Here is a 15,472-nt window from a genome sequence, read left to right as displayed (position 1 = left end):
AAATGTAAGATACGTGGTTTCCATGTGGCTGCGAGTATCAAATTTTGGATTATGGTGGGAATGTAGAATTTATGTATCTTCTGATGCATGCATGGTAATTTATATTGAAGGTGAGACAGTGGATGACTGGCTAAGTTTGTGAGACTGCATTGCATCTAGGTCATTCAGAACATAAACTTACATTTGTTAACAGCACAAGGGCAACTCAACAAGAAAAGACATTCAGTACTTCAGAGATAAGTATATTGAGAAGTTAATGTTAGATCTAAAGATGTAAAAAGCCTATGAGAAAAATTAGTTAATTCATATCAAACTATAGTTGTTATTTTGATCAGGTAAATGTATGCTTGACATATAATAAACTGTGTGATATAGTTCAGTTTAATTATGTTCTGTAACAGAACTTTGAAATTACTTTATAATTTTATGCACAGGATGGTTATATTCTGATGCTAGACATAAACACCTCTTATTTGGGTAAGTTGTTTTGAATTACATAGTGATTGCTATGAATAAGTACTGGATTTTGTGTTAACGGATTGTTTCTACTTTTATTTCTAATTAACTTCTGTAGTTAAAAAGTTTTGATACAGAACTATTTATTTTACATCCAGCTTAATTTTAAGCTAAAATAATACTTAAGATTTACAAGATTATGTGTAAATTGTTCCTGCCTGTATTCTTTAGACAATAGACTTTAAATATTGTAACTTATAACGAAAAACCTACTTATGTATCTAAAGTAATATAAACATTGATACAAAGAATAATTAAATTAAAATATCCAAGTAATACTTTTGATTCCTCAAGAAGTACTTGTATAAACAAGGTACAATAAATGAATCCTTTGATACTTGTATCATAAAATTATTATTATTATAATTTAATGAAATATTCACACAAAGGCTTCTCGAGGAAATCTGTACACATTTTAGTTTCAAAACCATAAATTACACATTTTGAAACTTGAAAATTACTTAATATATTCGGGGCTTACAAGCCTGAAACAAATACATGTGTTTGTTATTGTGTGAAAATAAAAGTTAATTTTGTGGTTTGTGTTAAAGGTACAGTTTATATACATGATTGTCAATAAATAGTAATTTAACCTTTAAAAATGATGTACAAGTTAAGTATATATAGTACTTGACTCTTTTATGGAGAATGCACTCTAAATAAATCTAAATAACAGATATTATTTAAAGGGAAAAAGTTAATGCCTATTTCTTACTAAGCACTATTTATAATGTTTGGAAATGCACATTGGTGGAAACTTGTAATTGGAGGCAAGCATGGAAGGAAGAGGCATCTATAACTATAGTGTATTTAAAGTTAATCTTGTATATCTGTTCAGGCCTTATTGCTGGTCACAAAAAAATATGTAGATCTAAATGTCATCTTTCTCTACTGTTTATCTTTCTAAGAAGTTTCTTGCTCGTTTTGTTGTTCAATTTTCGTTATTAGTTAAAATAATGTTGCTAGTAAGTTTGACTTTAAATTTTCACTTTATTGTGAAGGGTGTTCACAGCATAAAATATTAATTGTTTTATATCCAGAAACTGGCAGTTTTTGAAAGTTCTGATCATTGCACAGCATTATGGGTATAATTTATTATTACTTCATTAAAATTTAATTTCTTTCACATTTTATCAAAGCAAACTAAGTTACCTATCCTGTAAAGTTAAAAAACAACAACACTTGAATTAGCTTCTTCAACTTGCTGCAATATCATAAAATCTAAATATTATACAACAAAGCCAGTAGTTTGAAAAAGAAACTTGTATGCTTCTGTTTTTTGCCCAGCCAATACCACTATCATTCAATCATTGTGGCTTTTACAGAAGTCTTCTGAGTGGTTATGATTAGACTTGGGTAATTCCTAATACTTTATGTTAGTTTAATATAAAGACATGTGTCTCACCTTCCTATAGTACATACTCCATGTTATAACAAAGTGCTTAGCATAGCCTGATAGTTAGGGCACTTGACTTGCAATCTGCAGGCATCAGGTTCAAATCCCATCACGTGCTCACCCTTTCAGTTGTGAGGGGTGTTATAACATTACTGTCAGTCTCACTATTTGTTGGTAAAAGAGTAGCCCAAGAGTTGGCGGTGGGTGGTATTAACAACTAGCTTCATTCTCTCTAGTCTATCACTTTAAAATTAGGGATGGCTATGCAGATAGCTCTTGAGTAGATTTTTGTGAAATTCAGCAAACAAACAAACAAATTGTATCAAATTCTTGAACTTTTTGGCAGTTCTAATGCATAACATGCCAGTGGAAGTTGTATGTCACTTTAGCTGTGTGTTTTCTGTATCAATATTTGATCCTCTTTTTTTTTATAGTGTAGTAGTATTGTTCCCCACATTACTCATTTGTATGTGGGGCTAATTTACTGTTGCTATATGGAGCAAAAATACTTCTAGACATTTTTGACCCAATTTTGTGATTGGTTGGCTCAGAGAGAATGTAGTTCTTGAGAGGGCTGCTTTCATATTTTCAATCAGATTCAATTTTGTCATGAATGAACTGTTAGTCTCATCCTTGTCATTATCTTCGTAATGTTTAGCTGCTGACCATGTGTATGTGTTCTTATTTACCATTTTCATCATCCTGCTTAATTCTGAAGTTTATTTAAGTATATCTTATTCTTCTCATTTTAACCACTTCATTCAATTTCAAACACAACAGTATTATATTTCTCAGATAATTAGCTCTTATTGTCAATATTTTTATATGTGCTTCTTTTTATAAAGTGCTTATTTTTATTTCAAATTCACACCAAAACTTGTCTCGTCTCATTACATCTGCAACAAATGACTACACCTATCCTTCCAAATTCTTGATTCACAAGACACTTATTGTGTTAAGATTTGGTAACTGTTTTTTTTCATCATTGGAATACCACAGTACTTCTGTTTCACCATGCATTCCTGCATCTAACTATACACGTTGATTTATGACTGGGTCGTGTATCTTTGTGTATCAGGATTGTGAAAATAAATAACTCATGCATTGAAGCATTATATTTTCTCAAATTTTTCCTGTTTTTTTTAAATATCCTGTGTTGAACATTCAGTTTTTTATAGCCAATTTTGATGTTAAATTAAGTGTAGATATATTATATAAGCATTTGGAAAATTTAAAAAAAAATGAAAAATGCATGCATTGCACATTTTTGAAAAAATGTTGCAGATAAAAATTAAAACATTCAGTTTCAATCAGAACTTCTGCTGTTTCCATCCAGTTGCAAGATGATAGAAATTGTAAAGAAAAAGAAATCAGAATGAATGTGAAGCTCAATCTTTCATTTGATTTAACACTTTTCACTGAGTTTCAGGGAATTCCACCCCTCATCTGTAACCCTAAACACAAGTTAACCAAAGAGAGATAGGCCTAGTTTCAGGGAATTCCACCCCTCATCTGTAACCCTAGACAAGGTAATTCGAGAGAATAAGACTATGCTTCATATAGTGGTGAAGTGTATGTTATATATTTGGTGTTTTGAGATGTGTGTGAGTAAAAGACATGAAAACACCATACATATTCATACACTGTGTTAAACATTATATGATGAATTTAACGTTACACTTTCTTCATTTTACCTTCCCATTATAAGAGATCATTCATTGCTGGATCACTGTGAGCAAATGCCATAAGTTTGAAAGTTGGCTAATGTTACTCCTCTTTTCAAGGAATGTGATAAAAATTGCCTTAATAATTATAGTCATACATCAGTGGTGGGAAAGTTTTTGAAAGTCTTGTGAAGTCATTTAACAAAGTTTATAATTTTGTTGGATGGTTTCACTAGGAGAAAATCTTGCCTTACTAATCTTTTGACATTGTTTGAGAAGGTTACTACTTATGTAGATGAGGGTATGTGTAGAGATATGATTTATCTGAATTTTCAGGCAGCAGTTCACAAGGTACCAAATGAAAGGCCTGTTAAAAAAGTTATCTCTGTTGGTGTGGGGGATAGGTTGGTTCATTGGATAGAAAACTGGCTAGGTGGAAGAAAGAAAGCAGAGTGTTGTTGTAAATGGAGTTCAGTCAAAATTGATTAACGTCATGAGGGATACCTCAGGGATCAGTGTTAGGACTTTTGATCTTTTTGATTTATCTCAATGATATAAATGAAGGAATGATCAATAGATTATTTAAGTTTGCGTATGACATTGAAGTTGTGGGTATTTCTGGCTGTGAGGATTATTTGTTGAGTTGGAAAATTAAATGGCTTTTAATTATATTAAATGAAAAGTACTGTATGTTGGATATTAGTATTTGAAATATGAGTATAGTTGTGATAGGAATAACCTTAACAGTATTATGGAAGAGCAAGATCTTGGTGTTCTGGTTGATCATTCTTTAAAGCCATCCAAGCAATGTGTTGTTGCTAGTGATAGGGCAAATAGGATTTTAGGTTGTATCTACCAAAATATTGAATACAAGTCTAATGAGGTTATAATTTTGTTGTACAGGTTACTGGTTAGGCCACATTTGGAATATTGTGTTCAGTCTTGGGCCTTAGGAAAAACATTGAGTTGTTAGAAAAGGTTTAGAGGAGGGTTACTAGAATGGTGCCTGGGATGGAGGGGTTGTCATACAAGGAGAAGTTGAAATCTCTCAAATTGTTTTCTCTTGAAAAAAGAAGAGTTGGGGGGGGGGGGTCTGATTGAGGTGTTTAAGATAGTAAAGGGGATTGTTAGTGTTGATGAATCATCTTTTTTTTCATATTTAACAGTGAGAATTGTAGCACTATGGGACACAAATATAAATTTTGGCAAGGTAGGAGTCATCTTCAACTAAGACAGTTTCATTTTTCTAACAGGGTGGTTGGCCTTTGTAACTGGTTGCTTTCAGATGTGGTGGATGCAGTTAACATAAGAGAGTTTAGGAGAAAGCTTGACAAATATTTGAATAATAAAGGCTATGTTTATGGGTTTTTTTCAGTTTAATTTAGTAGATAGGACAGCCTAGATGGACCAAAAGGTCCTTTGCTTTCATTTACTGTTCAGTAAAGGATTCTAACTCTGCCAAAATATCTGGACACCTTTGAATGTTTGACATGACCAACTCAGTATAATTAGTAAAATGATAGGACATTGTATATTTGAAGAGAAGAGACTATATATTGTGGGAAGTAGTTTCAGTGCTTAGTTTTGTAATTCATTGTTGATATAGACTGCAAGGGCAGTGGGAACTCAATACTGCATCCAAAGTATATACAGGTTGATCAAGACATGGTTGAAGATTGACAAACATTCAGTTGTGAGTCTTTTAAATTATGTAGTGCTTTCCTGAGAGCACAGTTCACAATTTAATCTGTTGAACTGTTAGAATTTTGGAAAGAAATTCATGATTTTATTGTGTCCAATGTTGGTTTGTTTCAGTGAGCATCATCTGTGAGGCCTGTGGATCATACTTTATATGAACATAGTAATTGGTGGGATATGTAAGCCATATGTCACCCTAAGAATAGTTTTGCTGGAAATAAAGCCTGTGGTCACTCATTCTTTGGTGATTAGCCACAAAGTTTGTGAAGAAATGAGAGCCATATCATATGGTTTCAAAGTGGTATTCATGTGTGGATCTGGAGGTATGGAACGAAAAGTTCTAATGGGATAGCATTTTACCAATTGTAAAATGAGTAACAAAGGTGTTATAGTGTGGGCTGCTGTCTAGGCATTTACATGGATTCTTTGAAGTGACTAGATGTGTTACTACTCTTAGTTGTTAAGAAATTTTTAATTTATTTCATGGACTGTTGTAAAATCATTTGGTCAGCTGACCATTATTTTAATACAATAAAACTCTCAGCCACAAAGCATGTATTAATCATGCCTAGGTATTGGATTAACAGTATCAGTATTGTGGAATTACTTCATACATCCAGGGCTTGACATTAACCTTTTATCCTACTCGTCCCATTGAACAACTGACCGTTGAGGTTTACTTGCCTGAAAATTATTTTTACTTGTCCAAGCACAATTTTCATAATATATGATATAAATTTATATCTATGAAATTTAAGACTGTCATACCTGCTATACCTTATGGTTTTATCATACGTGATATAGCTTATACATATTTTTTATTTATAAAAGTTTTTAATTTAGAACCTTCATATACATTTGTGTGTGTATATATATTCATAATATTTTTTTTTATCCAATCAAATTTATAAGATATCTGAACTTATTTTGTATATTTGTTGTATTCTGGTGATTTTGTGTAACATTTTTAACTGCTGTACCTATATATATATATGTGTGTGTGTGTGTGTGTGTGTGTACATTTATTCAGCTTTCTCCATGGAATTTGAACTAAATGTAATTGTATTTACTTAATTCATATTTAGCAAAGTATATTTATAATCACATGTATATCCTGACAACAACAGATGAAATAATGTTTCATGTCTCAGTAGTTATTGTATATGGATTATGTTAAATAGTATAACAGATCAAAATTAATAATGCTCTCTTACAAAATATTTTTTTACCTTGCACAGGCTTTGTTAGATTGGTAACTCTGAAGACATGTTGGACAAAGGGTGAATGGCATCTCTCCACTTATTACACAATAGGCAGTGTTAAACATATAGGAAATTAAAGTTTTTTTTGTTTTTGTTTCTTAATGCATGATCAGTTGGTTCTTCAGAATGTTCATTTACAGCTTTTGTTCTGGCTTTTTGATGAGCCTCGGCACACATTAAATGTTTGGAAGATTCAAAATGAGATCTAATGTTGTCTATTCTGTAGACTTTGTTACCACTTGTAAAACAGTAAATGATGATAAACCAGCAGTCTTTTTAAATGCAGAACAAAAAGTACATATCTTTCCATTCTCTGAACCTTCAAGTCCATCAAAATAACTTTTCCACAAGTTCAAAACTTTTTTCCCCTTTTTTCCTTGAACTCCTTTTTTTAATCATCAATTTTCCTTTTGTTAGCTTCCTTAGTGTCAGAAGAAACTCCTTTGAAAAACCTAGCAAGAGTTAACTGAGATACCATTACATACCATTTATATGTATTCAAATAAGAAACCTATCTTAATACTTGTTTTTCTGGCACCATTGCTAGGAAACCATACCTAATATTGGTAATGGTGGTATCGATCCTGTAACCTAATAGTAATACAAACCTTATATGGCAAAAAACTGACACTAATACCAAGACTTAAGTTTAAGTACACAAAAAAAAATCATTCTTTAATACTATATTTTTAACCAGTTCATTTTATAATAGATAAAATATCTTCATGTTTTATTTAGAACTTGTGTGATCAACTATCTAAAAATATCTCAACTCATTCTAATTGGTCAGTTTTATAGCATTACTAAATGTAAACAGGGAAAAACCACAGAGTCGAAAAGTAGTAAAGAAAGATCATAATGGAATTTTCTGTCAACTAGAATCGATTTAAAGAACATTTCTTTTAATTCACTGCTTTAACACTAACTTACTTGCCCGATTGGGCAAGTAAATATAATTTTTCAGTTGTCTAAACAGAGATTTGACTTGTCCTGGGCAATCAGACAACCTTTAACATCAAGCCCTGTATATAAAATTGAAGTTTATAGTTAACAGAATAATAGGTAAATAGTAAAAAAATGAACAGAAGTTGTTAACACTTTGAAAATGAAAGCTTCAGTGTGATTGTCATTGATATTTTGTTAAGAATGAATTTCAGATTTATTAACATGCCTATGAAGCACATAGGTTGTAGAAAAAAAATAGTTTTAGATAAGCACAGCTTAACTTATTTACAACTTATTGTGTTCATCCTTGTTTCTAAATAAAGCAGATTCTATCACATTTTTCTCTGACAATAGAACTATGCAATGTGCATGTATTGTAAGATTAGTCAATTAATAATGAAAATGCATACTACCTCTTAGATTTTTACACTTGCATTCAAAACAAAACACTTGAAGAATCTACATTTATAAGAACGTTATTGTACTCTTGTTAAAATCCTAAATTTTAGGGCTGGTTTTACTTCTTTTTTATACGTTCCATATTTGACTTGTTTGTATAAGAATTTTGAGAACAAACATTTTTCTAGAAATAAAAGTTTTAGTTTAATAACTAGCATATCTAGATAAATGTTTTTTTTTGTTTTTTTTAATGATGCACTATGGTTAAGTGCTGAAGAATTAATGTAATCATATAAAACAAACAAAATATTAATTGATGCACAGAAAAATGTTTTATCAGAAGTTTTTAAATATATTGTTATTCAAAACTGGTATCTTAAAATTTGATTAATTATTTCATTCTGAAATGAACTTTTATATTTCGTCTTTAGGTTTTTCTTTACAGTAAGTACAAGATAGAATGATTATAGCTGAAAAATATTTAAATTATAATGATAACCAATTGATTTGAATTTTAGAATGAGGAAGTACAGAAAATTAAGTTTTTCATGCCTTGATGGGTGCATTCCACCTTGAGAGCAAAATTACACCATTGAAGTGAAGAAATTATTTTAAAAATATACTTATGATTGCTTTTAGTCACATTAAAGGAAACAGGTTCAGAGTTGAAATTTATTCAGCAAAAAAAATTTCATTTATTTAATTTTATGGATAAAAAATTTTTTTAATCTCATTTTTATTTTGGGTTGCTTTTAGCATGCTCCCAACAAAATCATTAATGCAAGAAAATCATTAGTGTTTGAGAATTTCCTGAGTTTTGTTTTTTAGCATAATATGGCAGTCATATCCCCCTCGGGGAGAAGTCATAATAGTTTGGAACAAAACAGCTTTAATTTTTCCTTGTAGCTTGAATACAAATTTAGTTCAATTGGTTTTTAACCAAGTGATTTTTTTCAATCTCTTTTATCATGATGTGATGTAAAAAACCTGTATCTTAGCATCAAGAAGCCATAGGCTACTAATCTAAACATATCATGAAAGATTTATTTTTCATTTAATTTGAACTCTGAAAGCAATAATTCTTCCAGTTCAGAGGATTTGTGTAGAGGTAAAAACAAGGTACTAAAAGCTTGGCTTGGTGATATGTTGCAAGAAGCAAAGATACCTGTGAACAACTTTCCACTACAATTAAAGTCCTGATTTTTTTTTAAAAGCTTGTGAAAACCATGATGTATAATTTTATACTTCATTTGAACTATGTTGCTGGAATAATAGTGGAATGTAAATGATTTTTGTGGAACAAGATGAGTTAGGCTTAGTTAAATCATTTTGTGATCAACTGTATCAAGTTTTGTCTCACTGACAAAAGTTAGATTATTAAGTTAGATCATATCATCCTTAGTAACTGCTTGAATGGACAAAGAAAATCACTGAAGAAAAAGTATATAAATAAATATAAAATGAGTGTAAAACTTATTAATATATTAAATTAAACACGATTAGCAATGAAAAAAAAGTAGGCTTATATTGTACACCAGTTATTGTAAACAGGATGAAGCTGCACACCTTGTTTTTCAAATCAAATCAAAGAATGTATGATTTTATCAACTAAAAGCTTTATATGATAGTTTTTAAAGAAAATGTGGGAAGACAAAAATAAGTAATTAAAATCTACAACAAAGGTACCTGTTTTTAGTTGTTTCTTAAAAAATATATCATAATGATATCTGTTCAAAATTTTAAAGCTGAAAAATAATACAACTATTACATATAAAAAATAAGATATTTTCAGAAGCTGTATAATGTGTAGAAGGTAATTCTTATATTTCAATTTTAAACTATTTTATCAAGTTGTTTTTTGTTGTTTTTTTTTTACAATGCAATTTAACAAACCATATAACAGGTGCATCAGTTCAAAATACGTGGATTCCAATGAGTTATATGTCCATAGAAATTTCAATTGGTTGGTAGATTTTGTGTAATGGAGCCATTTAACAGTTTCTAACTGTAAATGTCTGAAGAAAAAATATTAAAGTGTCAAGAGAACCTAACTATGTGTTAATCTTTTTTTTCTGGTTAATTTAATTCTAAACTCATCAAGAGCATTTTTTTCCCATCATCTCTAGCTTTATAAAAAAAGCTAAAGATAAAAGATAAGTGATACAAATGATTCAAACCTGTGTAATATTAATATAATCATTTATACTATTTTTCAGGTGAAACTGGTGATCTTCAGCAGAGCGAAGTATCTTCTAGCAATTCTACAATTTTAAACAGCAACATACTAGGACCATTACTGCTTGAGGTACGTGGACTGTGATTTAATGCAACTTACTTGTTAAATAGGCTTTGTTTGAGAAAATCCACCCAATTCTTCACAGAAATCTTGTACAAAAAGTTTTTAGTTTTTTTTAATATAACAAAGTCAAGTAACACTTCCACCATTTGAATGCAGACACTTCTGGTAATGTACTGAATGCTTGATTTAAAAAAATCTTTTGAATGTATCATAAACATAAGTAAGCATAACTGGAATCACTTGCATCACTCAATACTCTATATAATGCTTTCAACAATGTATGCAAACTCACTAACGAAGTTTTTAAATTCCACTATTTACTATGATTTATTAGAATAGGTAGATCAGGTATAAATTTTAAGGCTTTTTTTTTAGCTTGTCTGTTTAATTCCATATCTTTCAATTTAACACATCAAAAATATAAATTCTTTTGTCAGTAGATGAATTTAGGAGGGACAAATGAAAGATTTGTTTGGTATTTTACGGTTTATATATATTGTCTTATCTAAAATTTATTCTTTCTTTAAAATGTTTTCTGAATTTCTGAAGCCGAAAGTTTTGTATGTTTAAAAAATACCCTGATGTAAAGAATAATGCTGCTGATTTTTAAAAATTTATTTTTTACATAAATATTTCTCCTCCTGTTGAACATTTTTTAGCTTTGTCCATCAATCATTTATCTTATCTTTTGTTTAGATTAGAAAAAAATTGTGATGAGTTTCCATTAAATTTTACATGCATAGCCGAGGATTTTGTAAATATCCCAATCTTCTTAATTTTTCTAATTATGTCTGGTTTGCTCTTCCCCCCTCTGCTGTCAGTCACTGATATATGCATAGTACTAACAATAATACTCCATTTTAATTGGTTCTGTTTACAGTTCTAGAAAAAAGCAATTGGTTTAAATTAAGCTCTGGTTTAAGATGATTTACAAAGGGAGATTTTGGGAGATCAGGTTTCAGGTGATTTATGATGGATGGTTTTTGATATGAAAAATTTATCCATGACTGTCATTGTTTAAAATCACAACATTATAGCAAGAATGCAGTTATAATCATGATTAATTTCATGATAGACACAAACTATCTCACTACATCCAGCAGCTTTGGATTACCTTTTGTACATATGGATAATGGATAAACTGTTGACTCAACATAGGCCATCTGGCAGTAATAACAAGTAAACTTGTACACAAGAGAAGAATGCTTGAGCATAAAAATTTTGCCACCAAAACTAAAAAATAAAAATCTTAGACAAACTTGACGCATAAAAACAATCTGTAAAAAACAACTTAAAGATGAATGCACTGTGGAGCCTTCTATAATTTATTATTTCAAACTAAAACTACAATATCCTGAGAAAGACAATACTCATTTTCCAGTTTCTTTTTCTAATTAACTGTATAATCAAAACATACCTTATGAGAGACACCCTCCCCTACTGTCAGAAATTCCATTGTGCCTAAACTATCAATAATCATGGGTCTTATGCTAATTTGTTTTTATTGAGTTTGTATGTTTTTACTAACAGCGAGCCTAAGTAGGATCAACATTTTGCCCTGTATCTGTATGTATGAAAGAATAGCTACAATTGAGTGTATTGAATCAGTCATCTGTTTGCTGTCATATTAATTATTACTGAATATGTTTTAGCCACAAGTGACTTTGTGAATTTTAAACAGTGTCAGTGATGAATAGATTGCATAACACAAAAGAAAATATCATTATACATACTCTTAAAACAGAATGTAATTTAAACCAGTTGTCTTCTCCTTTGTTTTTGGAAATGTAAGTGGGACTTTGCTTTCTGTGTTCCAGTTTAAAGACAACAGACAATAGGGCATTTTTAATGCTCGAATGTATATATCGTATCTCACTAAAAATAATGCGATTAAAAAAGTCATGAAACAACTCATTTAGCTCCAAGCCATATTTGTTCACGGTTGGCTAACTTTAAGAAAACTAGCCGAAGCACCTCATTGCAAACTGGGCAGGCAAGCCTACGTCACACAAGGTAAACAAACATGGCGACAGCAGGTGAAGTGGTAGATGGGTATAATGTGTCAATCGCACTGTATGTGTTTGAACCAGAGCTTTCAGACGACAGTGTCTAATGTTGGCTGAAGTGGACAAGGACTGTCGGTTGTCTGATCGTTCTTGGTATGGAATTGTTTCAATAGTTATATGCTACAATGTCATAAAAGACTGGTTTACACTGCTAATGTCATGAAAATGGGATGAAATCTACAGCCGTCAGTATGGTAACATGAGCGATAATATAGTAAATTTATGAGTAAATTCTAGTCAATATTTGTTTTTTCAAGTGATGGATCTGTATCTAGATGTAGATCTAATATCAGCTGATGGACTGCTAATACTGTATACTGCACATACTCCAAGTTGTATGCATATGACTAAGTGTACATTTGGACTGGAAAAGCAAACATAACTAGGGTCATGTTTCAATAACTGGTATTGTAGATCTAACATTTTTTTATGTTGTATACTGACATTTCCAATGAAATTTCATAAAAAAATAAGGGTTATAAAATAAAAAGTAAATAAATGTACCAGACAGTTGTTTCTCCATGCCGTTTTTTTGATAAATAATAGATTAAAGTGAAATTTCATAAATATTTTTTGTTTTAGCAGATCTACTGGTGTGTTTATTGAATCTGAATGATTGCTGACAATTCTATATTGCACTTAAAACATAAGCTAAAACTTGAGCTTACCTTGTATGCCCCTCATTTTCGAACAGCTGATTGGACACAATTGCTGTTATCAGTCTGTCAACAAGAGTGTGATGTGCCACTGGCATGAGCCTGGCTGCTGCTCACCGTGCTGATGATCTCCCTCGAACTTCAGATACACACTGAACGCTGCATTTTTCTTTAGCTCCAGTATTTTTGCAAATTCCATATCATAATTTATTTTCAAAGTCTGATTCCAAAAGTGTTCACTGCATACATGGCAGCTTTCATTAGAACTCCTTTGATACAAACTTTGTCCAGGCCATGTGCCATTTTTTGTCTGACTTAGGTGGAAACTTGTGCAGAAATACCTCCATTTCCTTGGGAATATTCCCACATCCATAAACAACAGAGTGAAAAACTAAAGTTGTTTACATCCTGGGCAACTTACTCACGAATAACTGTATTCATGACATCTGTAAAATTAAATTTGTCCAGAAAAAAAAATTACTTGTTTTCACATAAACAAACCAACAGTTTTTCATGCATGGAGAGGAAGCCGACTGTGACTGGTCTTGTTTACCTTGAGTGATGTCACTTTCCTCTGACCCAATTTTTCTAACAAGCAATTGCAAAGGGTGGCTATTGCACTAACTTTAGGAGCCTGTAGGGCTGGGGCAGGGACAAGTTATTGAAAAATGACTTGGCCCTAATTTTTAAGTTATATTTCTATGGCACTTAAACATATACATATAAACATATTGTGTTTTTAACTGTCCAATGTCTTTAAAGTTAATTTTCTGTTTCATTAGTTGTACATTTATTCAGAGGCTGATTTAAGCTAATAATAATGAACCAAGTGTGTGACAGTCATAAAAAGAGGCTAAAAATACCATTTAATATGTAACTTTAATCCTATTAAAATTGTAACATTTTCCTCAGAAAAAATATTCCAGCAGTTTACATTAAAATTCATTGTACTGAGGTTATAAATGAATCTACATCATTATAGCTTTGTGTGCCCCCAGTTGGTTCACTGGTAAGTCTGAGGGGTCATGCTGCTAATAAGAGATTTCAATTCTCAATGTGGGCACACAACATAGGTAGCTCACTGTATAGCTTTGAGTTTAATGACAGACAAAAAAATATAGCTCTGTAAAAATATAAAAGGTAAACTGTTTTAAACAGCAGATGGAAATAAAATTCCTAATTATAGAAATTCTGCTTATTACATATTTTAACAAAAAAGTTTTAAATGTACCAAAAATTATAAGGATATAGAAAATTAAATTACATTTAGATTATGAAGTCAGAAAATTTATAGGAGAAAATTTTTTACATATAATACCAGTGAATATTCTGATGGAGATATTGACAATTTGTGACATCATAATATTTATTAAGAACTTTAAACAAATTCCTATATGATTTTCAACCTTTTTCAGGCTTTGGATGGTTTTTTGCTGGTTGTGAGTTCTGATGGAAAGATAGTAGTTTCAGAAAACGTTTTTTCATTTCTTAAATTCAACAAGGTAAGAATTCCTTGTCATTGTAGGTTTTTCTAGGTTTCATTGAAGGATTTCCCGGGTTTTAAGAGAGACTATTCTAGACAGACAGTGAGCTGTATCACTTATGATATCTTTTTTTTTTCACCCTGTGCTTCTTTAGGACATCATTCATTTATATAGTTAACTATGCTTCTTTAGGACATTGTTCATTTATATAGTTAACTATGCTTCTTTAGGACATCATTCATTTATATAGTTAACTATGCTTCTTTAGGACATCATTCATTTATATCGTTAACTATGCTTTTTTAGGACATCATTCATTTATATAGTTAACTGTGCTTTTTTAGGACATCATTCATTTATATAGTTAACTATGCTTCTTTAAAACATCATTCATTTCTATAGTTAACTATGCTTCTTTAGGACATCATTCATTTATATAGTTCACTTTGCTTCTCAAGGACATCATTCGTTTATATCATTAACTATCCTTCTTAGGACATATTCATTTATATAGTTAACTATGCTTTTTAAGGATATTATTCATTTATAAAGTTAACTATGCTTTTTTAAGGATATTATTCATTTATAAAGTTAACTATGCTTCTTGAGGATATCATTCATTTATATAGTTAACAAGATATTCCAGTTTCCAAAACATACATACACCTCTGCTGACACTAATAGCTAGCTATTTCTCGATTTTCATCTTTGCCATCTAACATTGTGTTCGCTTGCTCCAGTCTTTATATACCCCATTCGACTGCCCTCGGCAATATCTAATTTGTGAAACTTTATGCTGGCCCTTACACACCCTCTATGCAGGTACTGTATATAAGCCTTGTATGTAGACAATAAAATCACTGTTTCTCGACAAAGCACAAGCATTTCAGATTAACGTTTTGTGATTTACCTTTTCTTAGATTTTGCTTTCTAATAATTGGGAATTCTTTGTTTTGTTATCCAGAGATATATTTCGTTGAATTTGTTTTTGTTATTTTCTATAAATATATTACGGTTTCAAGCACGGAGGCTATTCAACCTTTGTCTATTCTTCCTTTGTCTAGTGGTGGTCAGTAGTCGGGGGGGG

The 15,472-nt window shown here is 30.9% G+C and overlaps 1 pseudogene; it reads left to right on the top strand.

Moving 5' to 3' along the window:
- LOC106463850 overlaps window positions 1-15,472 on the top strand; it is a 207,876-nt pseudogene that overhangs the window by 131,394 nt on the left and 61,010 nt on the right.

Source organism: Limulus polyphemus, unplaced genomic scaffold, assembly GCF_000517525.1.
Source record: "Limulus polyphemus unplaced genomic scaffold, Limulus_polyphemus-2.1.2 Scaffold1501, whole genome shotgun sequence".
NCBI classification, from domain to species: Eukaryota; Metazoa; Arthropoda; class Merostomata; order Xiphosura; family Limulidae; genus Limulus; species Limulus polyphemus.
The sequence above is the reverse complement of the archived record's forward strand: the minus strand, read 5'-3'. Positions and strand labels throughout refer to the sequence as shown.